At 45.3% G+C, this 16,973-nt stretch overlaps 1 protein-coding gene across 5 annotated transcripts in view; it reads right to left on the minus strand.

The window, feature by feature from the left end:
- TTLL5 (tubulin tyrosine ligase like 5) overlaps positions 1 to 16,973 on the minus strand; it is an 899,574-nt gene that overhangs the window by 289,590 nt on the left and 593,011 nt on the right. The window lies entirely within an intron of this gene.

Consider the following 16,973-nt stretch of genomic DNA (forward strand, 5'->3'; position numbering starts at 1 on the left):
ATTAGAATATCCTTTATGGTCAGCTCGCTGCTCTTACATGGCGCCGTGGGCAAATGTTACTTTTATAACTCTGCATGGATTGATTATAAATGGTGTGACCAATTTCAGAACACTTTCCCTGAGGGGGTAGGCCTTCCTCTCAGTAAATATCACACATTGGACACACAGTTACAGGGCAGTATGTATTTCATTTGTGGAACTAAGGCTTACAAGGTGCTTCCGCGGCATTGGGAAGGCATGTGTGCTATTTCTTATCTAACACCAAACATTTCAGTTGTACCGCATATTGCAGCGCATGAGCCATTAAACTTGGGGAGTTTTGCTCATAGGTATCAAAGAGATATACATACACCTATTCTGGAGGCTAGACAAGGTCTATTTTTTGAGCTAATGCGTATATTAATCCCTGGATATGGCGTATATGATTTGGAATTGGCCCTTGTTAACATGTCTGCTGAGCTAGCCATAGCATTCAATGCAACAAGAGATGCACTTCAAGAGTTGCAGGTGGAAATTAATTCAGTGGCTGCCATGACTATCCAACATATAATTGCCCTTGACCTCCTGACACTACAACAAGGAGGACTGTGCGTTTTGTTGAATTCCTCTTGCTGTTATTTTTTAAATAAAAGTGGAAACATAGCAAGGGATGTCACCCAAATTAAAAAAGCAGTTAGAATATTTCATGGAGCAGAGAAAATGTCTGATTCTGATAATTGGTCCTGGCTTTGGTCATGGTTACCAACAGGATGGCTGAAGAGCTTAGTTCTAGCGCTATTAGGTATCTTTATAACAATAGTGGTACTTTTGTGTTGCCTCCAGTGCTGTTGCTCCATGCTCCAGCAGTTCTGTAGTAAGAACATCTATTCATTTTCTGCTGTTAAAGTCCTACATCCTACAGAGCAGGAGATAGCCCTCAGATATCTTACAATACAACAAGCTGTAGAGGAAGCACACAAAGAAATGTTTGATTTAATGGCTATAGACCCGTAACACATGAATGCTTTAGATTAAATACTAGCATATCATTTAGTCTATGTTTAAATAATGAATACCTCATAGATGTATATCTAGATGACAATATATGTGTTTCATCTGAACAAAATGTGTAATGCCATCCAAAGATATGTATTTTTGATATGTTATTACTATATTTCTGCAATGTATATATATATTTTTGCAATCCAGTATGATATTACTATCAAAAAGGAGATATTGTTGGGAAAAATATATATTCACATGTATGTACCTATAGATATTATACTTTAGTTCCAACTCTCTTTACCCTTATCTGAATCCCAGTAAGACTTCCCTACTGACCTCTCTGACACCTATGCCAGTTGTACAAACAAACCTCTCCAGGCCACGTTGTTAAGTTTAGCTCAGTCTCACACTTTAAGTTCAGCCAGCAACCCAGCCCCCATTTCTTTAGGGACCACCTGTTGTCTGTTCACGTGCTCATGCTCACACTGCATTCTGTATATTTTTACACTATGGACTTCTAGTTTTGTATGTGCAGCATTTCTTTTGTATGTGCGTGCCCATGTTTGGACTGTGTCCCCTTTTTGGGTTGTGCAGTGACAGCACTTATCAACATATATAAATGCCTGACTTATATGCTTCAGGGCAGAAGATGCCAGCTTGTAAGACGTTACACTGGGATGTGCGTCTGCCTTCTGCCTTGGCCTGCCAATAAACCTTGGTACCTCATAAAAGCATTTCATCTGTTCCGGAGCCTTGCCTGGTGTTTGTGTTTTCTTTGCGTCACTCTGAGGAGGGTTGAAGAATAGTTTCCTAACAGTCATCCTAGGCCAGTCATTATTGTCTGAGAGCATCCTGGTACCATAAGCAGCAAGGTTATCACACAGATTATGCCTGGCCAACCTTTTCAGAGTGACTGTGCTGGTGGTTCGTTCATTTACTGTGTTCTGGTTCAATACCGTCCAGGAAACAAGGTGCACAGGGAGTCAGAGGACCGATTATATTTAAACATTGGTTGTGAACGTTTTCTAATAGTTGCTAATATGCCCTTAGTGTCAATAAGAAAAATCCCAGCAATGATTGAGTAGTACCAGGACCTTAAAAACAAAAAAAAAAATGTTAAGGATTTCACAATAAGGGTGGTGCACCAAGCCCCAAAGCCCTTCCATGCTCTTGCAGAATTGCAATGGAAATAATGCAAACTAAATATACCAGAATGACGGGCGAGGCTTGTCCTGTGTCTAATAAAGGCCTAGTGCTGCTGTGTTGGAAGACCGCCCTGCATGAATCTGCAATGTCCTTTCAACCCTCAACCTATGCCACGTGGGAGAGCGTGGATTGGGTAAGCGAGGAGGACCCACAGACCCGCCGTCATCAAGCCAAACCCTGTGACAAAATAACTGAAAAAATATGCCGAACTGTAATCCACAAATTAAGTACAGAAAACAAGTGGAGATAGTCGGTGCTTTGTAGCCAGGTGTTATTATCTGAGAACATAAATAAGGAAATTTACACTAAGCACTTCCCTGGGCACTCAGAGACTGCCCAGGTCCTGCGACAAAAAGCGATTTGTGGCGAGCAAGCAGGCCCCAGGTCAGTATATCTTCCTCTCAGACAAGATGTGTTAGTAGAAATATCACCGCTGGGTGGAAGCAGGGCGCCTGAGACCCTCGTTCTGGTGACATGAACTTGTGGTTCTGGCACGAAACGTTCTGTAAATGAGAGAACAATAAAGAGTGGGCAGCAAAAGGTTCCAAATCTAGTGCAAATATACTGGGCCCATGACCTATGACACCACGCGGGTGGTTCTGGGGCAGGAAAAGGTGAGGAGAACTGCGGTGCGCTCCTATTGTAGTTGCTAATCCTTATCGCGACAATCTCCCTCCTTCATCATTCCCTCATACAAAGCAGAGCAGACGAATGCGCAGGCAGGGCTCCTATGGCCCGGTTAGCATCCAAACCGCGGAGGCTGCATACCTGGCAGAAGCTGAAAGGAGACTTCAAAGCCTGCAGGCGTCCTTTGAACACCCGACCCCGACCCCCACCTGCTTCTTTACCATAGGTTGCCCAGGGAACGCGCGAGCGCGCGCTTTAAAACCATTTCAGCATGTCTGGCTGCAGCAGCTCACTAATATTACTGCAAATGATCTCAATTACACCCTCTCATTTCTTACGGGATGTTCTGTTTTGAACTAAAAGAAACGTTTTTATGGATGCTGCATGAAACACACAAGTTTCTCGAAAAATATCTGTAATAGACTCTCACACACCACCCACATAAAAAATAAATTCAAGGAAAATGGTATTTAAAAATTATGTTTAAGAATTATTCGAGGTCATAAGGGCGAGACTCTCTGCAGAACAGAGCTGGCTCTATCAGGGTGTCCCCAGAAGGCTTGGGGTCCTGGGCCACAGCCCACTTTGCCAATGCCTTAAAACGTCTCTGGACTGTGTGTCCTTTTGTTGGTGGTAAACGCTGTCAATATTTGGATTTATTGTTGTTGCCAATGATATTTAATGATTTTCGCACAGCGCCAGGATACCCATCGCGGGTGACAGTGCGCTTACAAATACATATAACAAATTTGAATATCAGCAAAACAAAACTGTTTGCATGATCTATCCCACACTGCCAAATTCAAATCTCAACGACCCTACATCAGTGCTTAATTTGAGCCAGTGGTTTTAGTGTTAGGCATGGCACTTAATTGTCAATATCGGCACTTAAGACTGCAGGCCTCATGTTGGCATTCCTTGCCTAATTTAAACATAAGCATGACAAAAAATGAATATCAATTCAGTACACACAGGGCCATTGGAATTATATGGGAAAGGAGGACCAAATTATGTGGCAGAGTTTAACAAATTATGTGGCAAGTAAATTCAAATTATGCATCAAAAGAGAATGTAGGAGACTGCAAAGAAGATGGCGAAAATCGTATGACAATTCCTTAAAACAGGAATATTGGAAAGCTATCTGGGCTTTCAATTTGAAAATTAAATCAGCCCAATACAGCGATTTTTCCTCTAGAACTGAGCAAGCATCACACTCCCCTAAAGAGATTTTTCAGGCACTCAAGGAAATCATTCAGTCACACCATTATCCTGATCTTGTGGGGGTCTCTCAAGAACACAGTAATAACCTTGCAAGGTTTTTCCAACAACAATTCGTATATATTCAACCTTTCCGGCAGCTGCCGCTAAGTCTTCTGAGTTGACAGGTAAGCATACTTCATGCTCCATTTCCTTCCCGGAATTCTCTCCAATATCCGAAGACTTGGTCTTCAAATTGCTGGTCTCTCTAAAGTCAGGATCTCCCATGTATCCTGCTCCTCCGCATGTACTGGCACTAGGTGCCCCGGTCATTGCCCCTGCTATCACAAATCTCTTGAATTCCTCATTGTCCATGGGCATAGTTCCGGAGCAGTGGAAGCATGCCATTGTCAAACCTCTGTTGAAAAAGCCCAACTTAGACGCCACCCTGCTTAGTAATTACAGGTCCATTTTGTTGCTGCCTGTCTTACCCAAAATTATTCAAAAGGCATGTCAGTGCTCAACTGTCTTGCTTCTTGGAAGATAATAATATCCTCCATTCCACTCAGGTGGGCTTCATACCCCTTCACAGCACAGAGTCAGCTCTGACTGCGGTCACAGAAGAGGCCAGAAAGTACCTTGAACAGGGTATTGTGACGGCAATCATTTTGCTAGATCATAGTGTGGCTTTTTGACATAAGAGAGATTGGTATTTCAGGTGTTGCCCTGGGATGGCTTTCATCATTCTTGGAGGACAGATCGTTTCAGGTCCCTGACCGGTCTTTCTTCTCTGACCTTCTTAAAAGCAGGTGTGGAGTGCCACAGGGGTCCTCACTTAGACCCACCTTATTCAATATTTATATGCTAGCTTTGGCAGAGATTGTTAAGCCGTTTGGGCTTTCTTTGGTGTCATATGCTGATGACACGCAATTGGTAGTCTCATTATCTACAAATACTAGTACCAACTGCTCATCTCTTGCATCCTGCCTTCAAGCAGCGGCAGGATGGATGTCTTAAAGTAGGCTTAAGCTTAATGACGATAAGACCGAGGTAATGATATTAGGTTATCACCCACATCTGAGAACTAATCCTTCCATTTTGAAGGGCTTGGGAAATCTTCCTCATCCTAAGGAACCTATCAAAAGTCTGGGAGTTTAGTTGGATCTCCAGCTCACCATGGCATTTCAAGCTAATAAGGTTTCATCTACCTCTTTTGGTCTGCTCAGACTTTTGAGGAAGGTGTTTAAAATCTTACCATTTATCGCCAAAAGACTTACTGTCCAGGACCTTATTATTTTGCGCTTAGATGATGGTAATGCCTTGTATATAGGCTCAGGCCCTATGTCCCAGTCCCCTAATAAAAGGAGTGCCGGTCCGAGCACCAGCAACCACCTGCACAAATTAAGGTATATTGTTGACAAATTCAAATACAGCTAATGCAAGATTGTTCATGTGATCTAGCAGTATCGTGCAGAAAGCCTTTCAGTTTTTAATTACTGAATCCAATATAGAGGAAAAGAAACTTCCTCTGTGCACCCTCAGTATTGATATAAGCGAGTAATGAGGCACATGGAAAATGCACATTTGCTCAGGGGCAAACCCAGATCATGATCTAGTCCAGGATCAGGGCTGAGACAAAGGTAAAGTCTGTCAGATTCTAGTGGCTGTTCTGATGCCAGAGCAAACACAAAGCCTTAGGAAGAAAGGCCTGTGTAATTTAGGATTGGAGGACTGGGTAAATTATAATACTGCCAACACGAAAGAACCCTCCCCACAACCTATATTTCTTCTACATTACTGGTCTTTTAGACCCACGGGAAGCCAGCCAAAAGTAAAGAATTAAATAACAGATGAAACATATAGGCGCTAAGAGACTGGGATGTGCATAAAACGAGGTCATATTGTTTTTATGGTGTTGAGATGTACAAGTCTGATAGCGTGTTTGTTAGAATGTGTGAAGTATGGAAATATATAGTTTGTTATTTTCATATTCAAATGATTTATCACATTGTGTTTGTTTTGAAAATATTATATTTTAGTGAATGTAAATATTGTTAAATTTCTGTAATTAAATATATGTAGTTTATGTATAAATTGAATTTGTCGAATAAAAAAAAAGTAATTGCTTGTTGGACTATAGAAAGTACAAACTAGGAAGTAATGTACAGGAAATATAGGTGAAGTGGGTTTCTTCCGTGTTCACTGTACTGTTCCGATACCAGGTTCCAAGCCGACCACAAAAACTCATGAAAATTGTGTGGCTGTGCCACGTTCACCTCTGAGATACAAGCATCAGCACCGTGCACAGCAAGTGTGTCAGCTGCAGCAGTAGCCTACCGTAGGGACGAGGGACTCGAGGCTCTTTTCAACACCAGGTTCCTGCTCAGAAACACGTATTTAAAGCACAGGGAGCACCGTCCTGAGTCAGACCCTGTCTTGGCTGAGAGCTGGTGCAGAAAGTGAAAGGAAGCCCAGCTGGACCCTCGTGCCGGCCGTCAGATTCAGCAGTCCATCAGGGGAACTAAACGTAGACGGAGCAGTCACTCCAACAACTCGCAAAGATTTAGCCCAAAACAACAATCTACTTTCTGCAGAAAGACAGAGTTAAAACCTGCAGATTGAAAATTATGTTCACCTGTTTCCACGGGGTGCTTAACCCTTTTGAGCTACTTTACCGGGATTGGAACTTGAGACTGCATGTTACATAAGGATGGATCCCTGTAACAAATACAGTGACCCACTGAGCTTTCTTACATAGACTAGCCAGAGCAGAAATATTAAATATTTACCCAGAGAACCCAGACATTTGGAGGGCAGAAAGCGGTGCAGCCAAGAAGAGTAGAGTCACGAAGGGCGGAATCATGAGCAGTAGAGTCGATACATATCGTACGCCAGTACATAAGCATTTACATTTTTTTTTTTTTTTACAAGGACTGTCAGCCAAGCAATAGACTGCAAGGAAAATGCGATTGTCAGGCTTCCCGTCTTGCTTTATTAGTCACTGAAAGATTAAATTTCAAACTACTGTAGGAGACTATGGCATCTGCTGTACATTTCGCTTTTTATGGAGTAAGTCCCAGGGAACAATACAGGTAAATTAAAAACTTGCAACATAGATCAGTGTGTAATTCCTAGTCACAGGTTCGAATCACGATAGAATCGCTTGAAGGATGAATGCCCCTGCTGTAAATTATTATGAATACATGTCTGTGTTCTATTTAAGATAGCTCAGACGGTTAATACATTTCTTGAAAGGATTCTTGTGTACGATGCTGGTCACAAGTTCCAGTTCTTGTGAAAACCTCAGGCGATTATGCACAAGGCATTCATTTGATTTCTTGGTGGTTTTCACTCAATCTTTCTTTCTTCAATGGTTGATAATACAAGGGCTATTAAGTAAGATGGTAGTATAAACATTTATTAAGTTCTAAAAACAACTGTTATATTTTCTACTATGTGCGTGGTCATTAATGAACGGAAGCATTATCTTCGTAATGCTCTTTCTGGTAGAAACTCTACGTAGCTGCTGATTCCTCACCTTTTGCATGTTTCCCAGGCATCAGAGGGGATCCGGAAACTTTTCCATAGCATCTCTGTGGGCAGGAAGATGGTGCCATGCTCTGCAGTCACATTCCACTCTGGAAGTGATGTGCCGGGCCTATAAAGGTGCCACGCCTGCACACGGACGCCAGTTGCTTTGGAGGCTGTTTGCCCCCTAGAGGGTGGGGTCCCAAAAGCAAACTGAAAGACCAGAGTGTGCAGATTCCTAACTTGGGATCTTTTTAAGGGGTAGAATTTAATCACAAAATGGGGAGGATTGGTGAGGAATCTGCAGCTAGATTGAGCTGCTACCAGAAATAGCGTTACCAAATTAGGTAACTTGTTCTTTTGAAAGAGACTTCTAGCTGCAGATTCTTCACCTTCTTAAATGATACCAAAGCAGTACCTAATGGAAGGGGGGCTGTGGATGGACTCAAACCAAAAAGTCCTGCAGGACCAAGTGGGCTCCCTGGTAGATGTCTAGGACAGGGATACTGTGTGCCAACCCAGTGGTAACATCTTTGGCCCTGGTGGAATAGATGCACAGTCCTTCTGGAGGCTGCTTCTTTACCACTATGTGGCAGATCATAATGTAGAACATATTTGTAGGAAAGTGCCCTCGTTCTTGACATGGTTACCCCCATTTTCTACTGTTGTCAGTGTGTTTGACTGTGTTCACTGGGATCCTGTTAACCAGGACTCCACTGATTATGCTCTTTCCTCTACATTTGGTTGCTACTAACCTTTTCCCCCCACAATTGGCATACTGGACCCCCCATATAAGTCCCTAATATATGGTATCTAGGTACCCAGGGCATTGGGGTTCCAGGGGATCCCTGTGGGCTGCAGCAGTTGGGCTGCAGCAGTTATTCTGTCACCCATAGGGAGCCCATGCAAAATGTTCTGCAGGCCTGCCATTGCAGTCTATGTGAACTGGGTGCATGCACCCGATTTCACTACAGGTCACTGCACCAGGTCACTGTAAGTCACACCTATGGTAGGCCCTTACAGCCCAGGGTGCAGGTACCTGTGTGTCTGTGCACCCCTGCGCTAGAAGAGGTGCCCCCACGAACTCCAGCCCCATTTTACTGGACTTTGTGAGTGTGGGGATGCCATTTTGTATATGTATTGGACATAGGTCACTACCTTTGTCCAGCTACGTAATGGTAACTCCGAACCTGGACATGTTTGGTATCAAACATGTCGGAATCATGCCCTGTTGCAAGTATTGGAAGCATGATTCCATGCACTCTGGGAGCTCCTTAGAGGACCCCCAGCATTGCTACCACCAATCTTACAGGGTTTTCTGGCAGCCTAGCTGTGCCACCCCTCAGACAGGTTTCTGCCCTTGTATTCGATAAGGGGTGGGTACTACCAATTGATTTTTTTTGTGCGTTATTATTATGGACAGTCCTATTCAGTAGTCCGTTTTGTATAAGTAAATAAGGACCCACCTGTCCCCCTGATTCTGTGACGGCAGAAGCCCAGGCGTGTTTTAACATGGGGGCTTCTCTTTGACAGACTCTGAAGGGCAGTGGAATCGATAAGACAGTCTTTTCTGTGGGGAACAAAGAAAGAGGATTGTTTTTAACATGTGTTTGATATTTCCTTTTCTGTTCTCTTTTCTCTTGCCTGCTTAATTTCGGTTTCTCCTTATCCTTGTTAATTGTAATATGGGAAAAAGGGACTTCCTCGAGCCAAGGGTCTCTTCCATGGTTTCCGTTTATTCTTTCCAGTAGTTTATGGAAATCGTAATAGTCGGTTCCTATGATCATTTCCTCACTAGATGGAGTATTATACCTACTCTCAAGTTTTCTTCCCATCCTCTCCATTTTATATTGACCTCCGCTATTGGGTATTGTTTACTGTCACCATGTATACAACAAATGGATACTGATTCTCCCTTCCGCCATTGGTCCTTTGCCAGTAATTCAGCCTTAATCACCGATTGACTACATCCGGAGTCAATCAATACCTTAATGGGTTTATTATTCACTAACAACTCTTTGGTGTATTGTGGTGTGTTCCGGCCTGTACATAAAACCCTGCCTCTAGTTACTCCTATCTCCATTAGGTCGGGTTTTGGGGACTTATGGGGACAGTTGCGTGCAATGTGACCCCACTCCGCACAGTGATAACACTGTGGGGTTTGATTGGGTTCCTTTTCTGTAAAGCGTAAGCTGGGGATAACTTCCAGACTCTTCGACAATCGAGGTTTTGCGAAAGGACTAACATGTTTGCCTACTATAGCTTGTCCTTTAAGTCGGGTTACTCTAAAATCGGGAGCTTGATGAAAAGCACATGCCAGCTCTTTGGTGGATGTTGTTGTGATATTCGGGTGTTGTTTAATCCAATTCTGTGTTTGGACCGGTAAGGCTTCTAAAAACTGTTCCAATAATATTATTTGTATCACTTCTTCCCTGTTAGTACCGATGGGACTCAACCATTTCAGGCCTAAATCTTGTACCCTATAGTAAAGGGCTCTGGGATTTTCCATCGGTGTCCATTTGGTTTTTCAAAATTTTATACGGTAATATTCGGTGTCAAACCCTACTCCAAATTAGCCTTCTTGATATCCCCATACAGACTTGTTCCCCCTGGATTTACCAAATGCTATGCGGCTTGTACTGTACCAGTCAATCGGGGTGCCACATACTGTCCCCATCTATCTTGTGGCCAATTTGCCGATGCAGCCACCCTCTTGAAGTTAGTGAAGAAGGCATCCGGGTCTTCTCCTTCCTGAAACTTCTGTAATACTGAACAGGGTACATTCGGATGAACCTGTGTGGTATCAGTAAATTTTTGTATCGCTGTCTCGTGGACCAATTGATTGTTCACTTTAATGGTAGCCTGACTTTTGAGGGCAGTCTGCAACGTCTCCCTATCGCTTCGGGCTTCTCGCAACTGCTCTTCCCATACTAACTGTAAATATCTTTGACTCTCAGCGTGTTGACTGATCATATCCTCCAGGGAGAGTTTCTCCTCCATTATCCCTTTTTCGTGTAGGGAATGATCCCATATCTGACACCAATATTTGTTGTGGGTTACTCGAGAAGGACCTTAATCACCACTCAGAAGGCCTTATAGAATCAGATAACTTGCGGTAGTCTGTACCAAATCAGTAATTTTTTTTATTCTTGTTTGTGTATTTATTTCTTGTGTTCTTCTTTTAGTCTCTTTCTTTCTTTTTTCTTCTAGCTCTTCTTTTTCTTCTTTGGTGGTCTGTGTACATTATTCTCCAACTTGTCTCTTTCAGATGTACCTCAAGGTCCCATTGCCGCCATACAAGAGCATGAGAGGAAACAGAAGACAGTGCGGCAGAAGGTAAGTGTTTTATCCTGGGGACATGTATATTTTATAGTGCTTATTGGGGGGTAAGTGAAGGGCTAGTGTCAAATGTGATCACTCTGTGACGATTCACTTAGATTCTGTGCTCCTTATAGTGAAACTGTGAAGTGTTTCTTCAAAATGGAAAAAAACACCATGCATTTTCCCTTAGGAGTCTAGTTCTTTGCGTAATTGCCCCTTTTTACATGTTCTTCTTGTAGGACCCCTCCACCCCCTCCCTTATCGTTATTTTCTCACTTCCTCTTTAGCAGGGCGCAAGCAGAGCCCTGGATAAAGGGCACATACCTGAGTTAGCCACATCCTTTCCGGCTACATGGCGGGCTGCTGAGTTCTGAAATTGGGGCTTGTCGATTTCATCGGCGTTTGGTTTTCCCTGAGCGCCCTCCTTCAAGCTCTCCTCCGCGTTTTCATCGGCTTGGTTTTCACTCCTGTTGCGGTTGCATGGGTCTTCTCCTCTTCCTGTCATTCGCACCCCTCCTTCCTTTCCGCTGCGTCTTGTTCCTCTTTCCCCTCCTCCTCCGCACGCGTCTCCTCTTCCTGGTTCCGTCCGAGGACGTGCTCTCGCAGGTATGAAATTCCTTCTACCGTACCCCCGGGGCACGCTCCTATCGGCTCCAATTCCTCGTGTGCCTGGCGAGGCTGATAACCCTGCTACACCTCCCCTGCTGCTGCAAAAGAAGATCCTTCCGAAGGGTCAGCCTGATGGACGGATTGATGGTCATGTCCAATAGCTCTGGATCCCAGATTCTTTATGTCTAGTCTGGAGCCACAAGATTACTTGGGCCTGGTCATTGTTGGTCTTCTTGAGAACTTTCAGTAGAAGTGGTTTGGGCAGAAAGGCATACAGGAGGCCCGAGTTCCACATGATTGCCACCTTGGTAACTCCAACGCACAATACTGCTGCCATTGCGCGTTCTCTGCGGAGGCAAACTGATCTAACCCAGGCTCTCTCCATTGCTGAAAGAGACCTTGCTCCACCTCTGGATGGAGACGTCATTTGTGATTAACTAAGTATTGTCGGCTGAGTTTATCCGTTCTGACATTCAGAGAGCCTGCCAGATTTGTTGAACTACCTGGGAAATGCCTTGTTGTTCCAGCCACATCCAGAGGTGAAGAGCCTCTTGACAAAGGGTCCATGACACCACCCAGCCCTGCTTGTTTCAGTACCACATGGCGGTGGTGTTGTCCATGAACACCTACACTACATTCCGTTTAAGGGAAGAAATGCTTTTAATGCTAGTCTGAGCGCCCAGAGCGCTGGTGGATGTGGAGTTCGGACTCTGCCAGAGACTGGATGCCACTGATCTCCCCCTCTCCTAGAAGGCAGTCGCATCCCAGGAGTGCCATATCTTTCAGATCTGATTGGAGAAGGGAGAGGGATCTGCCTCTGGCCCAATCACGGTTTGTTAGCTACCACTACAGATCTTACGCAGTTCCCTCCAAGATCTGGACCATGTCGGAGAGATACCCCTGATGCTGTGCCCAGTGAAACTTCAGGTCCCACTACAGAGACCACATATGCCATCTGGGATGTGTCACCAACAGGATGCAGGAGACCATGAGGCCAAGCAGCCTCAGAGTCATTCTCACTGAAATCCAGGATAGAGGCTAAAAAATCGGTATCATAGCCTGAATATCTTGGACTTGCCACTCTGGAGGAAATGCATGAAACTGCACTGTGTCCGGAACAGCTCCAATGAAAGGGAGCACCTGAGAGGGAGTCAGGTGTGACTTTGGCACGTTTATAGTGAACCCCAGTGAATGCAGGAGGTTTGCCATAGCCTAGAGGTGGGAGACAACAGCCTTGGGCAAGCCCGCCTTCAGAAGCCATTCGTCAAGGTAGGGGATGACTGAAACCACTGATCTGCGCAGATGAGCTGCAACCACCGCCATCACTTTGGTGAACACCTGAGGGATGCTGTAAGAACACAAGGGAGCACGGTGAACTGAAAATGCTTGTGGCCTACTATCGCTGCAAGTAACGTCTGTGGGTAAGCAGGACAGGAATATGAAAATAAGTGTCCTGCAAAATCAATGCTACCATCCAGTCTCCTGGGTCCAGTGCAGATAGAACCTGAGGCAGAGTGAGCATTTTGAGCCCTTTCAGACTATATGCAAAACCCACCTGTCTGACATGATGGACTGTCAGCGGACCACGTGCAAGTGGATCCTGCGTCCGACTGGTCCCTGGTGGGAAAGTGTCAGATTAGGAAGGATTGGAGGCAACTGCAGCAGGGGCGGTGAGCTGGTCAGACCGTTGTCTCCCTGATCCATGAGGACATTGGATCCCATGTCCCCGGCCACTCAGAGGCTGGGCAGCATGCGCTGCATGGTGGCTAGAGGATAACAGAAGCAGTTGGGCACCCCTTCTGTAGCCACAAAAAAAGGAGAAGAGCAGACATAAGGAGATGGGGGGGCCGCTGCAAAGCCCAAGGACTTGCCCATAGCACAAGAATCCTTGAAGCACTTGAGCGCCGAGTCTGCTATCTCTCTTGAAACTCATCCAGCCCTCAGTAACGATTCAATTCTCCCATGGGCAGCGGGCCTGCCATGCAAGCAGAAACTCCAAAGAAAAGACTCTGCAGCTGCTGGAACCCGGAAACCCGACACCGGAAGTGACCACTACACCCAAAGTCCACAGCCTGAAGTGAACCCAACCAACGGTGCCAACACGGGTCCCCAGCTGCCCAGAGATTGAGTCCAGTGTGGTCTCACACATCTTGGACTCTCCCGAGATGCCTGCAGACTCAGCAAACGCAGGCCCCATCTCCCACAGGCTTGTGGTGAGGGAAAACCCGACACCTCCAGCTACCACTGCACCCGTGGACCCTGACCCTAGCTGAGGTAGGTCATCAGTGCCAATGATGTCCCCCGGCTCCGAAGAGCTTGAGTCCACCCTAGATCCACCCCTGCCGGACTCCCCGATGACGCCTGCAGCCTCAACACAGAGGACCCCCTGACCTGGAGTGCTCCTGGATGTGAAAACCCAATGCCTAAAGACACCCCTGCATCTGTCGCCCCTGGGCACAGGAGAAGAGAGTCAAAGGTGTACCCATGTCCCGAGCACCCCAAGTCTACTACTTATCTGTTTGTTGTCCTTGACTGGCTTCTTAGCCACATGCTGCAGCAACTCTCATTGAGAACCATTGGACCCCCCACTCCTTACTGCACCTCTGCAACCGACCGTCCCAGTTGTGTCCCGTGTGACCTGCTGGTGTAGTTCTGATCAGTGCCCAGTACTTGCCTTTGCTCCCTGAGCTCGACCTTGTAAGCCGTTGTTACCCCTGTGTTTGCTGAATTTTGTTTTCCCTCCATAGGTTAACATTGAGAGAACTCAAGTCTTGATTTCTGAAACTGCAAAGTATTTATGCTTAACAGTCTACTTACTTGATTATGAAGTTCTTGGGTTTGAAAAATATATAAAAAGAATTGTTATTTTTCTAAATTGGTCTTGGATTTATTCTTTGAGTGTGTGTCTCATTTATTGCCTCTGTGAGGACAACAAATGCTTAGCACTACCCTCTGATAAGCCTAACTGCTCATCCACAGTACTACAAAATAGAGCATTAGTCCTGTCTGTTTGCCTCTGCAATACCAATTGGGGATCCACTGGACTCTCTGCACTGTGTACTTTATTTTAGTGCACTATACGGAGAGCCAGCTTCCTGCAGCTACCATATCAAAGGACATGTATAAAAGATTAGCTTGGACATCCCCCCCGAAAAGCCAAAGGGCCTCAATGAGGCGTGGCACTTTAGGCCACTGTCGTAGCAACTACTCTGCCCAGTGAGTCTGTCATGTTCAGTCCACATCGGATCGTGAACTTTGCTGCATCTCTCCCATCAGCAACTGCTTGGGAAAGTACAGCCCGGGCCTCCTCTGGGACCTGTGTGAGCACTTGCACAACTGTATCCCACATCTTGTCCAAAAGGCATACAGTATTCACGCAACGCAATGCCAGGCTCGCGGAAGAAAACATTTTCTTCCCAAGTGTGTCAAGCCTCTTGGATTCCCTATCCAGGTGTGTAGAAAGAAACACAAGCCACGGAGGTGGAGGCCTGGATACCCAAGTACGTCAGGAGACCTAGGTCATCCAGTGCAGGGCGATGGCGGCAAGAAATAGCCCAGTTCACAGGAGCCCCTGAGCTGGATTTGGACCAAGTACCCAGAAGGGCATCCGTAAGGGTTCATAAAGGGGAACAGAGGTTCAGAGGATGAAGCCCCAGGCTGAAGCACCTCTGTCGGGAGTTTAGTCCTGACTGCCATCGAAGGCAGCTCAAGGTCCAGCATCTCAGCTGATCCCCGCACCACCACTGAATATGAAGCTCCCTCGTCCATAGCCACGGTAGGGGAGACAGCATGTTAGTATCTGGGGAGGTATCCAGTTCACTAGCTTCACCCAGGTCCACACGTCAGTCCATGGGGTCTTGGAGCTGTATTCTTTAAAGGGTCCAGTGACCCTTCTCCTTCCTCACCGTAAACTAACCCATAGGAATAAGGCTCAGGATCTGATAAAGGGGGTAAGGCTCCTGCTGGAGTCTGTGTCGTACAACGCCCATCTGGCTCTGTGTCGGAGTCAGCAATGGGGTTGGGGATGGCGGCATAGGAACTGGCATCGGGAAAGGTCAAAGTGATATGACTGGCACCGATTCGGATCCACAAATGGATCCATGGGTGCCCTTCGGAGCCGAGGTCGAAGCTGCTGTTGCGGAACCCGAAGGGGCCCCTTCCAACTCTGCAGGGCCTGAAGTTGCATCAACGGAGTCGGACTGCCCAAAAATGAGGCACATGGCCTCATAAAACTCTTTAAGCTGGACAGGGTCGCTTCGGCTCACGTAAACTCAGGAAAGTGTGAAGTCGGCGCAGATGCAGGCTCTGCAGACGGAGGCCTTGATCGACGATACTCCCGCTCCCTTATCTCATCGACTGACGGACAAGGTGAAGTTGAAGGACAATTCACCTTGTTCGACTTCTTCTTATGCCTCAACTTACCCAAGACTTGGGAGTGGGATGAAGAAGAGGGGGGGTTGGTGGGGCTCCGCGACCAATCCAGAGACCTTCCTCTCAACCTAGATTGGGACTTACAAGGAGCCAAATGCCGGGTCACCAGCAGGGACCACTCTCTGAAACCCTTTGGATTCAATGCATGGCACTCGGAACTCGACTTTGGGTCATAATCGCGCTCCCAACACCAAAGGCACTCAAGGTGTGGATCTGTCATGGACATTGCAGGATCTGCAGGGCTTCAACTTGGTCTTACTCAAAGACATCCAACGGCGCACCAGGAGTAGAAACACTCAAAAAAGCTTAGACAAAAGTAAAAAAAGACCAGTCAAAAAATGGCTGAGGGGTAGCTCTTTGTTCGGATCATTTGTTGGAGGTTAATGAGCTTCAAACTAACATAATCCTCGCCTACTGTCGTGACATAGAATGAAAAGTTTCCTAGCTAACGTAATGGAAAATTTCAATTCTATTAAGGACACGGAGACGAGGATTATTCCCACCCAAATCATCAATGAGGATTATCCCAACCTTCATGAATTAAGGGTCTTTTAAAGAATCACTTTTGGCAGTATAAAAATAGGTTCCGCTAGGAAAGTTTTCATTCATACCTTTAGGATCCGTTTTCAAGTATGGTCAAAAAAACATTCAGAGTCTACCAAAAAATAGAAGAAACAGAGAAAATGGGATAAAATGGGATTCTTTACGTAACCAACTTCCAGAATATTCATTTTGACTACTTCAACAGTGCCCCCTTAGTATACCAGGTCATTTTAAAGAAACATCAGAGAGTATGAAAATATAAACATTACTACTGCATTTATTCCACTAGATTTGTTGCATAAGTATATGTGATTTCATTTATCCACTAATACATTATAGTTTGGGGATGCTAAGAAATCAGCTTAGTTTTATTTGATTACTTCACATCTTTTCATTTCACTTAATGCTAAGTTTCTGAAACAGTGAATGAGGAAACATAACACTTTGAAAATAGGCCTTGCTTTGTTTGTCACACAAGATAAGTAAATAACAAGCTTGATTGAGACAAATAGGGATTGAAAAAACAG

The sequence above is a fragment of the Pleurodeles waltl genome, chromosome 9 (assembly GCF_031143425.1).
Source record: "Pleurodeles waltl isolate 20211129_DDA chromosome 9, aPleWal1.hap1.20221129, whole genome shotgun sequence".
Taxonomy (NCBI): domain Eukaryota; kingdom Metazoa; phylum Chordata; class Amphibia; order Caudata; family Salamandridae; genus Pleurodeles; species Pleurodeles waltl.